Consider the following 19,314-nt stretch of genomic DNA (forward strand, 5'->3'; position numbering starts at 1 on the left):
CTCCATTCGACATGTGACTAAAGCCCTTTATGCACGCAGGATGGACTTTATAAGCTTTTCTAGGACCAGGAAAGCACAGACTGAGAGGGCTCTGGGTTTCTCGAGAATAGCAAACTTCCCCAAGGTGCAGGGAGCACTGGATTGTATGCACATCGCCCTGAGAGCATCTTTACAGGATGCGGCGGTGTTTCGTAACCGAAAGGGATTCCACTCCCTCAATGTGCAGCTCATTGTCGACCACAGCAAATAATCATGGCAATAAATGCAAATTCATCCGGGCCTGGGGACTTAGCTACTTTCAAAGCTGCTAAACCCCTTAAAACTTCCTCTCTCACTATATTTATTTCATCCAGAATATCACACTCCTCCTTGATAGCAGTGTCTGCATTGCCCCTTTCCATTGTGAAAGCAGATGCAAAGTATTCATTAAGAACCCTACCAACATCTTCCGCCTCCACAGAAAGATTACCCTCATGGTCTCTAATAGGCCCTACCCTTTCTTTAGTTATCCCCTTTCTCAATATATTGATAGAACATTTTAAGGTTTTCCTTAATTTTACTGGCCAAGAATTTCTCGTGGTCTCTCTTAGCATTCCTAATATCCTTTTTAATTTTGCCTCTTAACTTTCTATATTCCTCTAAAGATTCTATAGTATTTAGCTGTTGGTATATGACATAAGCGTCCCTTTTTTTCTTAATCCTCCCCTGTAAGACCCTGGACAGCGTCCAGGGCTTCCCACAAGCCGCAGGTAATGCACTCCACAGGACTAAGCTGCCCTGCCATCCCTCTAATTAGACTTATCGGTTATAACAGAGAAAGAGAGATATTTATCAATCAACTGCTCACCGACCTCCGGGCGTCCCGCTCCTCGCCGACCTCTGGGCCTCCCGCTCCTCACCGACCTCCGGGCCTCCCGCTCCTCGCCGACCTCCGGGCGTCCCGCTCCTCGCCGACCTCCGGGCCTCCCGCTCCTCGCCGACCTCCGGGCCTCCCGCTCCTCGCCAACCTCCGGGCGTCCCGCTCCTCGCCGACCTCCGGGCGTCCCGCTCCTCGCCGACCTCCGGGCCTCCCACTCCTCGCCAACCTCCGGGCGTCCGCTCCTCGCCGACCTCCGGGCCTCCCACTCCTCGCCAACCTCCGGGCGTCCGCTCCTCGCCAACCTCCGGGCGTCCCGCTCCTCGCCGACCTCCGGGCGTCCCGCTCCTCGCCGACCTCCGGGCCTCCCACTCCTCGCCAACCTCCGGGCGTCCGCTCCTCGCCAACCTCCGGGCCTCCCGCTCCTCGCCGACCTCCGGGCCTCCCACTCCTCGCCAACCTCCGGGCGTCCGCTCCTCGCCGACCTCCGGGCCTCCCACTCCTCGCCGACCTCCGGGCCTCCCACTCCTCGCCGACCTCCGGGCGTCCCGCTCCTCGCCAACCTCCGGGCGTCCGCTCCTCGCCAACCTCCGGGCGTCCCGCTCCTCGCCGACCTCCGGGCCTCCCGCTCCTCGCCGACCTCTGGACCTCCCGCTCCTCGCCGACCTCTGGACCTCCCGCTCCTCGCCGACCTCTGGACCTCCCGCTCTTCTCCGACCTCTGGGCCTCCCGCTCCTCGCCGACCTCTGGACCTCCCGCTCCTCGCCGACCTCTGGGCCTCCCGCTCTTCTCCGACCTCTGGGCCTCCCACTCCTCGCCGACCTCTGGACCTCCCGCTCCTCGCCGACCTCTGGGCCTCCCGCTCTTCTCCGACCTCTGGACCTCCCGCTCCTCGCCGACCTCTGGGCCTCCCGCTCTTCTCCGACCTCTGGGCCTCCCGCTCCTCGCCGACCTCTGGACCTCCCGCTCTTCTCCGACCTCTGGGCCTCCCGCTCTTCTCCGACCTCTGGGCCTCCCGCTCCTCGCCGACCTCTGGACCTCCCGCTCTTCTCCGACCTCTGGGCCTCCCGCTCCTCGCCGACCTCTGGACCTCCCGCTCCTCGCCGACCTCTGGACCTCCCGCTCCTCGCCGACCTCTGGACCTCCCGCTCTTCTCCGACCTCTGGACCTCCCGTTCCTCGCCGACCTCTGGGCCTCCCGCTCTTCTCCGACCTCTGGGCCTCCCGCTCCTCGCCGACTTCTGGGCCTCCCGCTCCTCGCCGACCTCTGGACCTCCCGCTCTTCTCCGACCTCTGGGCCTCCCACTCCTCGCCGACCTCTGGGCCTCCCGCTCTTCTCCGACCTCTGGACCTCCCGCTCCTCGCCGACCTCTGGGCCTCCCGCTCCTCGCCGACCTCTGGACCTCCCGCTCTTCTCCGACCTCTGGGCCTCCCACTCCTCGCCGACCTCTGGGCCTCCCGCTCTTCTCCGACCTCTGGACCTCCCACTCCTCGCTGACCTCTGGACCTCCCGCTCTTCTCCGACCTCTGGGCCTCCCACTCCTCGCCGACCTCTGGGCCTCCCGCTCTTCTCCGACCTCTGGGCCTCCCACTCCTCGCCGACCTCTGGACCTCCCACTCCTCGCCGACCTCTGGGCCTCCCGCTCCTCGCCGACCTCTGGGCCTCCCGCTCTTCTCCGACCTCTGGGCCTCCCACTCCTCGCCGACCTCTGGGCCTCCCGCTCTTCTCCGACCTCTGGGCCTCCCACTCCTCGCCGACCTCTGGGCCTCCCACTCCTCGCCGACCTCTGGACCTCCCACTCCTCGCTGACCTCTGGGCCTCCCACTCCTCGCCGACCTCTGGGCCTCCCGCTCCTCGCTAACCTCCCGCTCTTCTCCGACCTCCGGGCCTCCCGCTCGTCGCCGACCTCTGGGCCTCCCGCTGCCGAGTGCGTTACTCTTGGCATCCTGCTTGGCGTTCCGCTCTCTGGCTGCGTCTGTTATGTATAACTTTCTTTTGTAAGTAACTGAGGGTTTAATATTCCAGCCACTGTTTTAGAAACATAGAAACATAGAAACATAGAAAATAGGTGCAGGAGCAGGCCATTCAGCCCTTCTAGCCTGCACCGCCATTCAATGAGTTCATGGCTGAACATGAAACTTCAGTACCCCCTTCCTGCTTTCACGCCATACCCCTTGATCCCCCGAGTAGTAAGGACTTCATCTAACTCCCTTTTGAATATATTTAGTGAATTGGCCTCAACTACTTTCTGTGGTAGAGAATTCCACAGGTTCACCACTCTCTGGGTGAAGAAGTTTCTCCTTATCTCGGTCCTAAATGGCTTACCCCTTATCCTTAGACTGTGACCCCTGGTTCTGGACATCCCAACATTGGGAACATTCTTCCTGCATCCAACCTGTCCAAACCCGTCAGAATTTTAAACGTTTCTATGAGGCCCCCTCTCACTCTTCTGAACTCCAGTGAATACAAGCCCAGTTGATCCAGTCTTTCTTGATAGGTCAGTCCCATCATCCCGGGAATCAGTCTGGTGAATCTTCGCTGCACTCCCTCAATAGCAAGAATGTCCTTCCTCAAGTTAGGAGACCAAAACGGTACACAATACTCCAGGTGTGGCCTCACCAAGGCCCTGTACAACTGTAGCAACACCTCCCTGCCCCTGTACTCAAATCCCCTCGCTATGAAGGCCAACATGCCATTTGCTTTCCTAACCACCTGCTGTACCTGCATGCCAACCTTCAATGACTGATGTACCATGACACCCAGGTCTCGTTGCACCTTCCCTTTTCCTAATCTGTCACCATTCAGATAATAGTCTGTCTCTCTGTTTTTACCACCAAAGTGGATAACCTCACATTTATCCACATTATACTTCATCTGCCACGCATTTTCCCACTCACCTAACCTATCCAAGTCACTCTGTAGCCTCATAGCATCCTCCTCGCAGCTCACACTGCCACCCAACTTAGTGTCATCCGCAAATTTGGAGATACTACATTTAATCCCCTCGTCTAAATCATTAATGTACAATGTAAACAACTGGGGCCCCAGCACAGAACCCTGCGGTACCCCACTAGTCACTGCCTGCCATTCCGAAAAGTACCCATTTACTCCTACTCTTTGCTTCCTGTCTGACAACCAGTTCTCAAACCATGTCAGCACACTACCCCCAATCCCATGTGCTTTAACTTTGCACATTAATCTCCTGTGTGGGACCTTGTCGAAAGCCTTCTGAAAGTCCAAATATACCACATCAACTGGTACTCCTTTGTCCACTTTATTGGAAACATCCTCAAAAAATTCCAGAAGATTTGTCAAGCACGATCTCCCTTTCACAAATCCATGCTGACTTGGACCTATCATGTCACCATTTTCCAAATGCGTTGCTATGACATCCTTAATAATTGATTCCATCATTTTACCCACTACTGAGGTCAGGCTGACCGGTCTATAATTCCCTGCTTTCTCTCTCCCTCCTTTTTTAAAAAGTGGGGTTACATTGGCTACCCTCCACTCGATAGGAACTGATCCAGAGTCAATGGAATGTTGGAAAATGACTGTCAATGCATCCGCTATTTCCAAGGCCACCTCCTTAAGTACTCTGGGATGCAGTCCATCAGGCCCTGGGGATTTATCGGCCTTCAATCCCATCAATTTCCCCAACACAATTTCCCGACTAATAAAGATTTCCCTCAGTTCCTCCTCCTTACTAGACCCTCTGACCACTTTTATATCCGGAAGGTTGTTTGTGTCCTCCTTAGTGAATACTGAACCAAAGTACTTGTTCAATTGGTCTGCCATTTCTTTGTTCCCCGTTATGACTTCCCCTGATTCTGACTGCAGGGGACCTACGTTTGTCTTTACTAACCATTTTCTCTTTACATACCTATAGAAACTTTTGCAATCCGTCTTAATGTTCCCTGCAAGCTTCTTCTCGTACTCCATTTTCTCTGTCCTAATCAAACCTTTTGTCCTCCTCTGCTGAGTTCTAAATTTCTCCCAGTCCCCAGGTTCGCTGCTATTTCTGGCCAATTTGTATGCCATTTCCTTGGCTTTAATACTATCCCTGATTTCCCTAGATAGCCACGGTTGAGCCACCTTCCCTTTTTTATTTTTACGCCAGACAGGAATGTACAATTGTTGTAATTCATCCATGCGGTCTCTAAATGTCTGCCATTGCCCATCCACAGTCAACCCCTTAAGTATCATTAGCCAATCTATCTTAGCCAATTCATGCCTCATACCTTCAAAGTTACCCTTCTTTAAGTTCTGGACCATGGTCTCTGAATTAACTGTTTCATTCTCCATCCTAATGCAGAATTCCACCATATTATGGTCACTCTTCCCCAAGGGGCCTCGCACAATGAGATTGCTAATTAATCCTCTCTCATTACGCAACACCCAGTCTAAGATGGCCTCCCCCCTAGTTGGTTCCTCGACATATTGGTCTAGAAAACCATCCCTTATGCACTCCAGGAAATCCTCCTCCACCGTATTGCTTCCAGTTTGGCTAGCCCAATCTATGTGCATATTAAAGTCACCCATTATAACTGCTGCACCTTTATAGCATGCACCCCTAATTTCCTGTTTGATGCCCTCCCCAACATCACTACTACTGTTTGGAGGTCTGTACACAACTCCCACTAACGATTTTTGCCCTTTAGTGTTCTGCAGCTCTACCCATATAGATTCCACATCATCCAAGCTAATGTCTTTCCTAACTATTGCATTAATCTCCTCTTTAACCAGCAATGCTACCCCACCTCCTTTTCCTTTTATTCTATCCTTCCTGAATGTTGAATACCCCTGGATGTTGAGTTCCCAGCCCTGATCATCCTGGGGCCACGTCTCCGTAATCCCAATCACATCATATTTGTTAACATCTATTTGCACAGTTAATTCATCCACCTTATTGCGGATACTTCTTGCATTAAGACACAAAGCCTTCAGGCTTGCTTTTTTAACACCCTTTGTCCTTCTAGAATTTTGCTGTACAGTGGCCCTTTTTGTTCTTTGCCTTGGGTTTCTCTGCCCTCCACTTTTCCTCAACTCCTTTCTGTCTTTTGCTTTTGCCTCATTTTTGTCTCCCTCTATCTCCCTGCATAGGTTCCCATCCCCCTGCCATATTAGTTTAACTCCTCCCCAACAGCACTAGCAAACACTCCCCCTAGGACATTGGTTCCGGTCCTGCCCAGGTGCAGACCGTCCGGTTTGTACTGGTCCCACCTCCCCCAGAACCGGTTCCAATGCCCCAAGAATTTGAATCCCTCCCTGCTGCACCACTGCTCAAGCCATGTATTCATCTGCGCTATCCTGCGATTCTACTCTGACTAGCACGTGGCACTGGTAGCAATCCCGAGATTACTACTTTTGAGGTCCTACTTTTTAATTTAGCTCCTAGCTCCTTAAATTCTTTTCGTAGGACCTCATCCCTTTTTTTATACATGAGAAACCAGAATTGATCTCCAAATGTCTTGTAGGGTTTTCATAGTTGTAATTCTCTCTGAACTAAGTTCTTAATATTTGCCTGGTATTTAAATACAGCTCTGCAGAGGCCATACCTGTGTCCATCAGTCCCTTGCTCAGAGAGCAGATCGCCGATATATGATAGTGTGCCTTTGGTAGACAGCTCAGAGGCCCGGCTGCTCACTACTTATTTGATGACAATTGGAACCAATTGTAGAAAATGGGCTGGATTTTCGGGTCCTCCCCGCTCCCATTTTCACTCCGGAGCGGCGGCAATGGCGGCGGTGAGGTGTCTGGGCGGGCGGTCAGCCTCCAGCGCCCCGCAGCGATCCTCGGGTCCGGTTTTGTGGCGGCGCGGAGCAGCACCGCCTGGTAGAGCTGCGCCCGGTGTGCAATGCCCCTGGTTGCAACACTGGCACGAGCTTGAACTCCTGCCCGACCCGTACGCCCCGCAGTGACCACCTGGGAAATCAGGACGGTCCAACCATCCTGTCGGCGAAGAGGTGAGTAATGGACTCCTGAGGTCAGTGTGATTGTCTTTTTTAATTTGTTTAGCGATGTGTTGTTGTGGCATGGGCAATGATTTGGGAATGTTTTTGCGTTTTTGCGCCTCCCTTAGTGCTGCGCCCCCTGACTCAGGGCCCAGATGCCCAAACTTACCGAGACGATAACTGTTCCCATGAGCTAACTTTCCCGCCCTACCGCCATTATCACCCCAAAAACAGAAAAGCCTAAAATCCAGCCCAATGACTTGCAACACCAATTAAAAAAAATAAGAAGTGAATATTTGTGAGCGATTGAAGGCTCTAATAAAAGAATGTCTTGTATTTATACAGCACCTTTCATAGCCTCAGGATATCCCAAAGCGATTTACAGCCAATGAAGTTCTTTTGAATTGCAGTCGTTGTTGTAATGTGGGAAACATGGCAGCCAATTTGCACACAGCAAGCTCCCACAAGCAGCAACGAGAACAGTGACCAGATAATCTGTTTTTGTTGTGTTGATTGAGGGATAAATATTGACTGGGAAGACCTTCCCTTCTCTTCTTTGAATAGTGGCCGTGGGATCTTTTACGTCCACCTGAGAGGGCAGATGGGGCCTCGGTTTAATGTCTCACCTGAAAAACGGCACCTCTGACAGTGCAGCGCTCCTTCAGTACTGCACTGGAGTGTCAGCCTGGATTATGCACTAAAGTCTTTGGGGTGGGGCTGGAACCCACGACTTTCTGTCTGAGGTGAGAGTGCTGAGCCAAGGCTGACACAGGTGTATCGTATTACATAGAAACATAGAAACATAGAAACATAGAAAATAGGTGCAGGAGTAGGCCATTCGGCCCTTCTAGCCTGCACCGCCATTCAATGAGTTCATGGCTGAACATTCAACTTCAGTACCCCATTCCTGCTTTCTCGCCATACCCCTTGATCCCCCTAGTAGTAAGGACCTCATCTAACTCCTTTTTGAATATATTTAGTGAATTGGCCTCAACAACTTTCTGTGGTAGAGAATTCCACAGGTTCACCACTCTCTGGGTGAAGAAGTTCCTCCGCATCTCGGTCCTAAATGGCTTACCCCTTATCCTTAGACTGTGACCTCTGGTTCTGGACTTCCCCAACATTGGGAACATTCTTCCTGCATCTAACCTGTCTAACCCCGTCATAATATTACAGCATAGAAACAGGCCATTCGGCCCAACAAGTTTATGCTCCAACAACAACAACCTATATTTATATAGCGCCTTTAACGTAGTAAAACGTTCCAAGGCGTATAATAAAACAAAAAATAATATTTTTTTTGTGTTATATTTGAGAATCACCTCCAAATGGATTCTCTTGCCACTCACGCAACGTTACCTCTGGTGTCCTCCAAGGATCTATCCTTGGCCCCCTCCTATTTCTCATCTGTATGTTGCCCCTTGCCGACATCATCTGAAAACACAGCATCAGTTTCCACATGTACACCGATGACACCCAGCTCTACCTCACTACCACTTCTCTCGACCCCTTCATGGTCTCTAAACTGTTAGACTGCTTGTCCGGCATCCAGTTCTGGATGAGCAAACATTTTCTCAAATTATATATTGGGAAGGCCAAATCCATTGTTTTCGGTCTCTGCCACTGTGGCGCTTTCGACCACATATCCGATGCATAGCTAAGACTGCCTATTTCCACCTCTGTAACATCGCCCGTCTCCGTCCTTGCCTCAGCTCATCCGCTGCTGAAACCCACATCCATGCCTTTATTACCTCCAGATTTGACTATTCTAATGCACTCCTGGCTGGCCTCCCACATTCTGCCCTGTGTAAACTTGAGGTCATCCAAAACTCTGCTGCCCATGTCCTGACTTGCACCAAGTCCCGCTCACCCATCACCCCTGCGCTCACTGACCTACATTGACTCCTGGTTAAGCAACACCTCGATTTCAAAATTCTCATGCTTGTTTTTAAATCCTTCCATGGCCTCGCCCCTCCCTATCTCTGTAATCTCCTCCAGCCCCACAACCCATGGAGATGTCTGCGCTCCTCTAATTCTGCCCTCCTGAGCATTCCTGATTATAATCACTCCACCATTGGTGGCCATGCCTTCAACTGCCAAGGCCCCAAGGAACTCCCTGCCTAAACCTCCCCGCCTCTCTTTCCTCCTTTAAGACGATCCTTAAAACCTACCTCTTTGACCAAGCTTTTAATCATCTGCCTTCATTTTGCCTTATATGGCTCGGTGTCAATTTTTTGTCACATTTCACTTCACAGGAGCATCCTCTCACCCACCTTATCTCACCCTATCAGCATATCCTTCTATTCCTTTCTCCTTAATGTACTTGACTAGTTTCCCCTTAAATGCATATCTAATGATGGGGACACAGTGCTAAATTTTGAAACCTGTATGAACTGCTCCCTTGAACTCAGATTGCGGCCCTGTAATCATCGCAAAGTCTCTTCCCTGTCCCCAATCACTCGTCACGTGCTAGGCTCTGGTTCCAGTGGCATTGGCATCTTCCTAGTTGTTTGTCCTGGAGGCCACAATTGATGTGTGAAGTTAAAGACAGTGAGTGTTAGGCTGTCCAGCCACTGGGGGATGGTCCTACCCCATTACTGTCCTCACCGACCATCCAAATGGATTTCTTGACGGGGGTCGAAGGAAGTGACCTCAATCTCTGTTCAGTGTGGAGTTAGTGGATCTAAACAAGAGCAACCGTGATGCCACTTATGATTGGCCTTGGTGTCGCTGGGCTCGGGAGTAAATTTCCCACAGCATTGCCCATGGTCACGATGAATGCAAGATGGCGTCAGAGTTAGACAAGAAACTCTACACCGCCACCTAGAGGCACAAACCTACAACTACACTGTGATGCTTGGAGTTCGCAAAATAAATTTGCTGACTCAAGCAGGAGAGATTGAGTAGACTAGGGTTCTCTAGAGTTTAGTAGAATGAGATGTGATCTCATTGAAACATACAAAATTCTTACAGGGTTTGACAGGGTAGATGCAGGGAGGATGTTTCCCCTGACTGAGGAGTCTAGAACCAGGGGTCACAGTCTCAGAATAAGGGGTCGGCCATTTAGGACTGAGATGAGGAGAAACTTCTTCACTCAGAGGGTGGTGAATCTTTGGGATTCCCTACCCCAGAGGGCTGCTCAGTCATTGAGTATATTCAAGACAGAGATCGATAGATTTTTGGATAATAAGGGAATCGAGGGATATGGGGATAGTGCAGGAAGGTGGAGTTGAGGTAGAAGATCAGCCATGATCTTATTGAACGGCGGAGCAGGTTGAAGTGGGCCGAATGGCCTACTCCTGCTCCTATTTCTTACGTTCTTAAATGGGACCCGTCAGACAGGAAACAGATTGCCATATGTTTTTATATACACCATCCCCACCACATGAAGTGGACGTGTTCCTGCTGATGCGATCTACCCGCTGTATATGGTGCAAGGTATAACCATCCTAGACTGCAGCAATTCAATTATGCCCCTGGTTGTTAACCATACGGACAGCTTATTGAAGCTGCTTGTAGGCCTGACTGCCTGAAATTAGAAGACCTTTTAAATTGGTAAATACTGAATTTCACCAAATAGTCAGCGTGTTGAATATGGTTTTAACGGTACCTTTGACATTGATTCCTAGAGTGATGGAGATTGGTGTTTTCCCGATAGAGATGGCTGCCGTGATCAGTGCGCCTGTAACAAGGTCAAGTCAATGGGCCCAAGTTTCCACATGATTCGTGCCTGATTTTTAGGAGCAACTGGTGGAGAACGGACTATTTTAGAAATCACAATTCTCCACATTTTTTTTTCTGCAGTTCTAGTCAGGTAGAACAGTTCTAGTTTAGAACAGAATTTTTTCTTCAAAAGGGGGCGTGTCCAGCCACTGACGCCTGATTTGAAAGTTTCCACAGTGAAAATGTACTCCAAACTAAAGTAGAATGGAGCAAGTGAAGATTTTTGTAGAACTGAAAAAACCTGTTCTACACATTAAAAAATCAGGCGCAGGTTACAAATTAGGCGTCCAGGGGGAGGTGGGGGGGAGGGGGGGGAAGGGAACTCATTAAATTCTACAATAAATCCTTATTTATACTTCTACAAATATTATACAAATAAATCCAACCTGAATAAACATTTATAAGCCAAGAAAAGATTAAATAAACCATCTTCCTACCTGTGTGAAAGTGCTTCAGCCAGGGAGAATTCTGCAGGCGTTCGTGTCGCTGAGCGGGAGGCGGGGGAGAGAGAGAGAGAGAGAGAGAGGGAGGGGAGGGAGGGAGAGAGGGGGGGGGAGGGAGAGAGGGGGGGAGGGAAGGAGAGAGAGGGGGGGAGGGAGGGAGGGAGGGAGAGAGAGGGGGGGAGGGAGGGAGAGAGGGGGGGGGAGGGAGGGAGAGAGGGGGGGGAGGGAGGGAGAGAGAGGGGGGGAGGGAGGGAGGGAGGGAGAGAGAGGGGGGAAGAGAGAGAGAGAGAGAGAGAGAGGGAGGGAGGGAGGGGAGGGAGAGAGAGAGAGGGGAGGGAGGGAGAGAGAGGGGGAGGGAGGGAGAGAGAGGGGGGAGGGAGGGGGAGGGGAGGGAGGGAGAGAGGGGGGGAGGGAGGGAGAGAGAGGGGGGGAGGGAGGGGGAGAGAGAGAGAGAGGGAGGGAGGGAGGGAGGGAGAGAGAGAGAGAGAGGAGGGAGAGAGAGAGAGGGGAGGGAGGGAGAGAGAGGGGGGGAGGGAGGGGGAGAGAGAGGGGGAGAGGGAGGGAGAGAGAGAGAGAGAGAGGGAGGGAGGGAGGAAGTGAGAGAGAGGGAGGGACGGAGGGAGAGAGAGAGAGAGAGGGAGGGAGGGAGAGAGAGAGAGAGGGGGAGGGAGGGAGAGAGAGGGGAGGGAGAGAGAGAGAGAGGAGAGAGAGAGAGAGAGGGGGAGGGAGGGAGAGAGAGGGGAGGGAGAGAGAGAGAGGGGAGGGGGGGAGAGAGAGAGAGCGGGGGTGGAGAGAGAGAGCGGGGGTGGAGAGAGAGAGCGGGGGGGAGAGAGAGAGAGCGGGGGCGGAGAGAGGGGGGGTGGTGGGGAAGGGAGAGGTCAGGTCGGATCGGATCCAGTCCGGGAGTCGGGTCCAGTGGGGGGGGGGGCGGGTCGGGGAACAGGAGCGCGGGTCGGGTCAGGTCAGTCGGGGGGGGGGTGGGGGGAGCGGGTGTCGGGTCGGGTCTGGTCGGCGGGGGGGGCGGGGGGAGCGAGTGTCGGGTCTTGTCGAGGGCGGGGAGCAGGAGCTGGCCGTGGGAGGAGCCCCAGTGAGGCCATTCAGCCAGGGCTAGGAGCTGCGTGCTTCGGGCCCCTCCCACACAGTTCGGCGCCTGGAGCTACTGCACTTGCGTGCCGACTGTAGCGCGCATGTGCAGAGGTCCCGGCACTGTTTTCAGCGCCGGGACCTGGCTCCGCCCCCCCCACAGCTCGTGCTGGCTGCTCCAAGGGCCAGAGGACCTGTAAGTAGGTGGAGAATACCGAGGATTTTTTTAGGCGCCGTTTTAGGCGCGAAAAACGGGTGCCCAGCTCGGAGGGACGCCCGTTTTTTTTCTTGTGGAAACTTGGGCCCTAAGTGTGGTCTTCAGGTGAAGCAGGGTTAGAGGGTAATCAGACCAGGGCACACAGACTAACTCAGTCCCAATTTTAATGACATACATTCTGTATTTAGATAAAATACTTTGATTTTATATTATTATTTATAGTTAAATAGCAAAGCTTACAGTAATCTGAAAAAAGTAGAATTGGAGTATAGCAATCGTGATGACACTTCAAAAGTAATTGGCTGGAAAGCACTTTGAGACTTCCTGAGGACATGAAAGTCACGATATAAATTGCAAGTCTTTCTTTCATAGGAGCTTCTCTGCAGTAGAGGCTGAGGAGATGGCAGGTGTAAAACTGAGGCCTTACAGCGCCACCATTGGCAGGAGGGTATAATTACACTGTGACACATTTACATAGGCACTACCATTATAAATGTGGCCAATGGAATTTCTGATGGAAAAAGTGTTGACAATTGGAAGTTAGACTTTGTAGCCAGGAAGTGACAGACATATGATTTCAAAAAAATATATTATCGATTTATCTCAATCTCTGTCGGTACCAAATAGTTATTCCGATGAGTTAGTTACAGGCAACTTCCAGAATGGAGAGGAAAAGGTGAAAATGGAATCACTCATTGTGTGTTTTAAATTTTTTTTTTAAATATTCTTGAGGTGCAAATGTTATAGACCCATCATGTGATAGCGTGCAAATATGAAAGTTAAATGCTTGCAGAGCATTGAAGGTTAAATCTAAATCCCTGGGTGTAATGGGAATGAAACATTAATAGCTCACTTTAATGCTGTAATTTTCTTGCGTTACCTGCACTAGAACGAAATATTTGTTCACCAAAAAATCATTCTCTAAGTTAAAGAACCTTTTCGTTGTGTAACTGCTTGCACGCCTTACCATCAAGAACAGATGGAAATTCTGCAGAGAACAACTATAGGAACAGCACCAACACGTCTCGGAGGCTCGATTTACTATCAAAAGTGCGATGACTGTGCTGAGCAGTATGCTGTGAAAGGTCCTCTGTTCTGCACCTTTCCTTCCTGCCTGTATTGGGTTGCATTGAGTAACTGGGGATGTGTTTGGGAGATTATGGTGTACCGAGACACCATGCATGGTTCTCATTCAGTCCCAGCAGAAACGTCCCTTGTTCAGAGCCGAGAGCATTTGCTTTCCTCAGCCCTGTGTCACTGACTCACTGATGAACCCTCTCCTTGTAACCAACAGATGTACATTGGAGGCAAGTTGCTGTTTGCTGACCACATTTTCAATGGGTACAGTAACACTGTTAAAGATCTGAAGAAGCAAATTGCCAAAACATATGATGACTACTTAATTGGTCGCTACCTGCCATATGACTTCAAGTTCAGGTATTCGATTGACTGCCTTTTGTCTATTTATGATATTCACTATTTCCTGGCTCATTTTTCAGCTGTCACATTAATTCAGATGCTTCATTTTTTTAATGTTAACTTCTGTCAGACACCCATTTGATAATAGTGCCCATGACACAGGAATTCTGCAACTCTTTTGACAGTTAACATTGCAAATGCAGCATTCCTGTAGTTAAGTTCGCTGTGCCGGGAGACCCGGTACAGCAGTTTTTATTCGTTCATGAGATGTGGGTATCGCTGGCAAGGCCAGCATTTATTGCCTGTCCTTAATTGCCCTTGAGAAGGTGGTGGTGAGCTGCCTTCTTGAATCACTGCAGTCCATGTGGTGATGGTGTGTTAGGGAGGGAGTTCCATGATTTTGACCCAGCAACAATGAAGGAGCGGCGATTTAGTTCCAAGTCAGGGTGGCGTGTAACTGGAAGGGGAACGTGCAGGTGGTGGTGTTCATTGTTCCCCATAATTGTTTTTTTGGACAGGCTTTAAGGCGCTGTGCTGCCCATTCACAGATGCGGACTTTAACATCGCAAAGCTAGTCCTGGGCTGCACAGACAAAAGACAAAGGACAAAAGACAAGGCTGAAGGTTTGCAATCATCTCCAGTCAGAAATGCTGAGTGGATGATTCATATTAGCCTCCTCCTGAGGTCCCCACCATCACAGAAGCCAGTCTTCAGTCAATTTGATTCACTCCACGTGATATCAAGAAACAGCTGAGCGCACTGGATACAGCAAAGGCTATGGGCCCCAACAACATCCTGGCTGTGGTGCTGAAGACATGTGATCTAGAACATGCCACGCATCTAGCCAAGCTGTTCCAGTATAGCTACAACACTGGCATCTACCCGACAATGTGGAAAACTGCCCAGGTATGTCCTGTCCACAAAAAGCAGGACAAATCCAATCCGGCCAATTACCGCCCCATCAGTCTACTCTCAACCATCAGCAAAGTGATGGAAGGTGTGGTCGTCAAGAGGCACTTACTCACCAATAACCTACTGAATATCCACAGCACCTTGGGGCAGAAAATTCCAAAGATTCACAACTCCCTGAGTAAAGAAATTCTTCCTCATCTCAATCTTAAATGGTCGACCCCTTATCCTGAGAAAATGCCCCCTAGTTTTATACTCTTCAGCCATGGGAAACAACCTCTCAGCATCTACCCCGTCAATCCCCCTCAGAATCTTTTATGTTTCAATGAGATCAGTTCTCATTCTTCTAAGAGTATAGGCCCATTCTATTCAATTTCTCCATATAGGACAACTCTCTCATCACAGGAATCAATCTAGTGAACCTTTGTTGCACTGTTTCCAAGGCAAACATGTCCTTCCTTAGGGAAGGAAATTAAAGCTGTGCACAGTACCCTAGGTGTGGTCTCACCAAGGCCCTGAACAATTGTAGTAAGACTTCCTTACTCTTGTACTTCAACCCGCTTGCAATAAAGAATAAAGGCCAACATGCAAGTTGCCTTCCTAATTGCTTGCTGTGTCTGCATGCTAACTGTCTGTTTCTTGTACTAGAACATCTAAATCTCTCTGAATACTACATTTAATAGTTTCTCACCATTTAAAAAATATTTGTTTTTCCTATTCTTGCTACTAAAGTGAATAACCTCACATAGCCCCACATTATACTCCATCTGCCACCTTTTTGCCCTCTCATTTAACCTTTGCAGGCTCTTTGTGTCCTCACAGCTTACTTTCCCACCACTGCATACTTCCCTCCAGTCTGAAAGACAACCCTTCACTACTCTCTGCTTTCTGTCTCTTGGCCAATTTCGGAACCATGGACCCACTGCTCCTTCTGTTCTATGTTTGATTTTGAATTGCCATTCCTTTAAACTGAACTAGGAGTTTTATGTGTGGAACTGTATCACATGATCAAGGCACATCAACCCTGCAAGACTTTGCATTTGAGACGTCATATCCTCAACTGACTCCTTCCAGCGGGAGATTGGAACAGTTGCTGTCAAGACTGGCTAAGGAGGTTCTTTCATGCAGTGTTAGACTGTTCCAGCTAGGTCTTCCTTTGGCCAGGTTGGGAGGCTTCCCTACCATGCAGCACTCTATAATACAGCCCAACTGAAAGCAACCAGCACCACTCAACAGTGAAGGTCATTGATCTCGAGGGCAGAGTTAAATTGGCAGCTATTTGATTGAGTTCTTACTGTTGCACCAGTACAACAATTGACCGCTCTTAAAGTTAGCAGTACTCAGGATATCAAGTCTCCGATATGCAAGGGGGTTAAAGTTTAAGAGCAAGGAAATCTTGCTAAAATTGTACAGGGCCTTGGTGAGACCACATCTAGAGTACTGTGCACAGGTTTGGTCTGCTTATCTAAGGAAGGATATACTTGCCTTGGAGACAGTGCAATGAAGGTTCACTAGATTGATTCCTGGGATGAGAGGGTTGTCCTATGAGGAGAGATTGAGTAGATTGGATCTATAGTCTCAAGTTTGGAAGAATGAGAGGTGATCTCATTGAAATGTATAAACTTCTTTAAGGCTTGACAGGGTCGATGCTGAGAGGTTGTTTCCCCTGGCTGGAGAGTCTAGAACCAGGGGGCACACTCTCAGGATAAGTGGAAGGCCATTTAAGACCGAGATGAGGAGGAATTTCTTCACTCAGAGGGTTGTGAATCTTTGGAATTCTCTGTCCAGAGGGCTGTGGATGCTGAGTCTCTGAATATATTCAAGGCTGAGATAGTTAGATTTTTGGGGTCTAGGGGAATCAAAGGATATGGAGATCGGGCGGGAAAGTGGAGTTGAGGTCGATGATCATCCATGATCTTATTGAATGGCAGAGCAGTCTCGAGGGGCCGAATGGCGGAGCAGGCTTGAGGGGCCGTAGGGCCTACTCCTGCTCTGGTGATTGGGAATGTGACGCCAAAAACAGAAGTGCCAAAACCTTGGGAGATTCTCAGAAGAGTTGAGAGGAAGACCAGGTGGGAACAATAGCAGAACAATAATCCAGAGATGGAGAAAGAGCTTGATCAATCCAATAAAAAGTAGAAAAATAGAAAAGTAGCGGAGTGTGGCCTGGAGTTATCCAGACAGCCAATGGTGGAGGTGGATTTCACAGGCACTGGACAAAGCATGAAGAAGGTCAAAGAAAGCACAAAACAAACATCTCAGCAAAGGGGTAGGAGTTTGGAGGAGAAGGTCAGTTATTTGGAGAGTTCACGCTCACAGCCATCAACACCTCTATCTGAGAGACAGTCACACAGCCCGTGACTGTACAACACAGACTAGTCCTCCTGTCTGTTTACTGAATAGGAGAAAATCATTTGAAGCTTCACAAACTCCTCCGACTGTTACTAATGAATGTCTTGTAGCAACTAAATATACAACACATTGAGATGACATACATTTTATGCCTTGTAACTGCTATTATAAAGAAATTCTGTGGGGCTGAAATTTGGTCCCGCCGTGTTTGAGGCGGTGTCACTGCCCGAGTGCTGATTTTACCGCCGGCCATTAGATGCAGGCTCCAATTGCGAATTTCAGTTTTTACACCCAACCATGAGGGAGCAGTGCTAAAAAGTAGCGTTGCACACTCGTCCTCAGGAGGCTGACTGAATCTCACATCGAGAGGCTGCCGCCGTGCTCGCTGGGATACGGGAAAACTTCCCCGACCCACACACACACTTCCCCGACCCACTCACACAAACTTCCCCGACCCACACACAAACTTCTCCGACCCACACACAAACTTCTCCGACCCACACACAAACTTCCCCGACCCACACACACACTTCCCCGATCCACACACACACTTCCCCGACCCACACACAAACTTCTCCAACCAACACACAAACTTCCCCGACCCACACACACACTTCCCCGATCCACACACACACTTCCCCGACCCACACACAAACTTCTCCGACCCACACACAAACTTCTCCGACCCACACACAAACTTCCCCGACCCACACACACACTTCCCCGATCCACACACACACTTCCCCGACCCACAAACAAACTTCTCCGACCCACACACAAACTTCCCCGACCCACACACAAACTTCCCCGACACACACACACACTTCCCCGACCCACACACAAACTTCTCCGACCCACACACAAACTTCCCCGACCCACACACAAACTTCCCCGACCCACACACAAACTTCCCCGACCCACACACACACTTCCCCGACCCACACACAAACTTCCCCGGGCCACACACAAACTCCTCCGACCCACACACAAACTTCCCCGACCCACACACAAACTTCCCCGACACACACACAAACTTCTCTGACCCACACACACACTTTCCCGACCCACACACAAAAACTTCCCGACCCACACACACTTCCCCGACCCACACACACAAACTTCCCTGACCCACACACAAACTCCTCCGACCCACACACACAAACTTCCCCGACCCACACTCAAACTTCCCCGACTCACACACAAACTTCCCCGACCAACACACAAACTTCTCCGACCCACACACAAACTTCTCCGACCCACACACAAACTTCCCGACCCACACACAAACTTCCCCGACCCACACACACACTTCCCCGACCCACACACACACTTCCCCGACCCACACACACACTTCCCCGACCCACACACACACTTCCCCGACCCACACACACACTTCCCCAACCCACACACAAACTTCCCCGACCCACACACACACTTCCCCGACCCACACACACACTTCCCCGACCCACACACAAACTTCTCCGACACACACACACAAACTTCCCCGACCCACACACAAACTTCCCCGACCCACACAGAAACTTCTCCGACCCACACACACACTTCCCCGACCCACACACAAAAACTTCCCGACCCACACACACTTCCCTTACCCACACACACAAACTTCCCCGACCCACACACCAACTTCTCCGACCCACACACACACTTTCCCGACCCACACACAAAAACTTCCCGACCCACACACACTTCCCTTACCCACACACACAAACTTCCCCGACCCACACACAAACTTCCCCGACACACACACATAAACTTTCCCGACCCAAACACAAACTTCTCCGACACACACACAAACTTCTCTGACCCACACACAAACTTCCCTGACCCACACACAAACTTCCCCGACCCACACACAAACTTCCCCGACCCACACACAAACTTCCCCGACCCACACACAAACTTCTCCGACCCACACACACAAATTCCCCGACCCACACACACAAACTTCTCCGACACACACACAAACTTCTCCGACCCACACACAAACTTCCCCGACCCACACACAAACTTCCCCGACCCACACACAAACTTCTCCAACCCAGACACAAACTTCTCCGACCCACACACACAAATTCCCCGACCCACACACACAAACTTCTCCGACACACACACAAACTTCCCCGACCCACACACACAAACATCCCCGACCCACACACAAACTTCCCCGACACACACACAAACTTCCCCGACCCACACACACAAACTTCTCCGACACACACACAAACTTCCCCGACCCACACACACAAACATCCCCGACCCACACACAAACTTCCCCGACCCACACACAAACTTCTCCGACACACACACAAACTTCCCCGACCCACACACACAAAC

This window comes from Pristiophorus japonicus, chromosome 13, assembly GCF_044704955.1.
Source record: "Pristiophorus japonicus isolate sPriJap1 chromosome 13, sPriJap1.hap1, whole genome shotgun sequence".
Taxonomy (NCBI): domain Eukaryota; kingdom Metazoa; phylum Chordata; class Chondrichthyes; family Pristiophoridae; genus Pristiophorus; species Pristiophorus japonicus.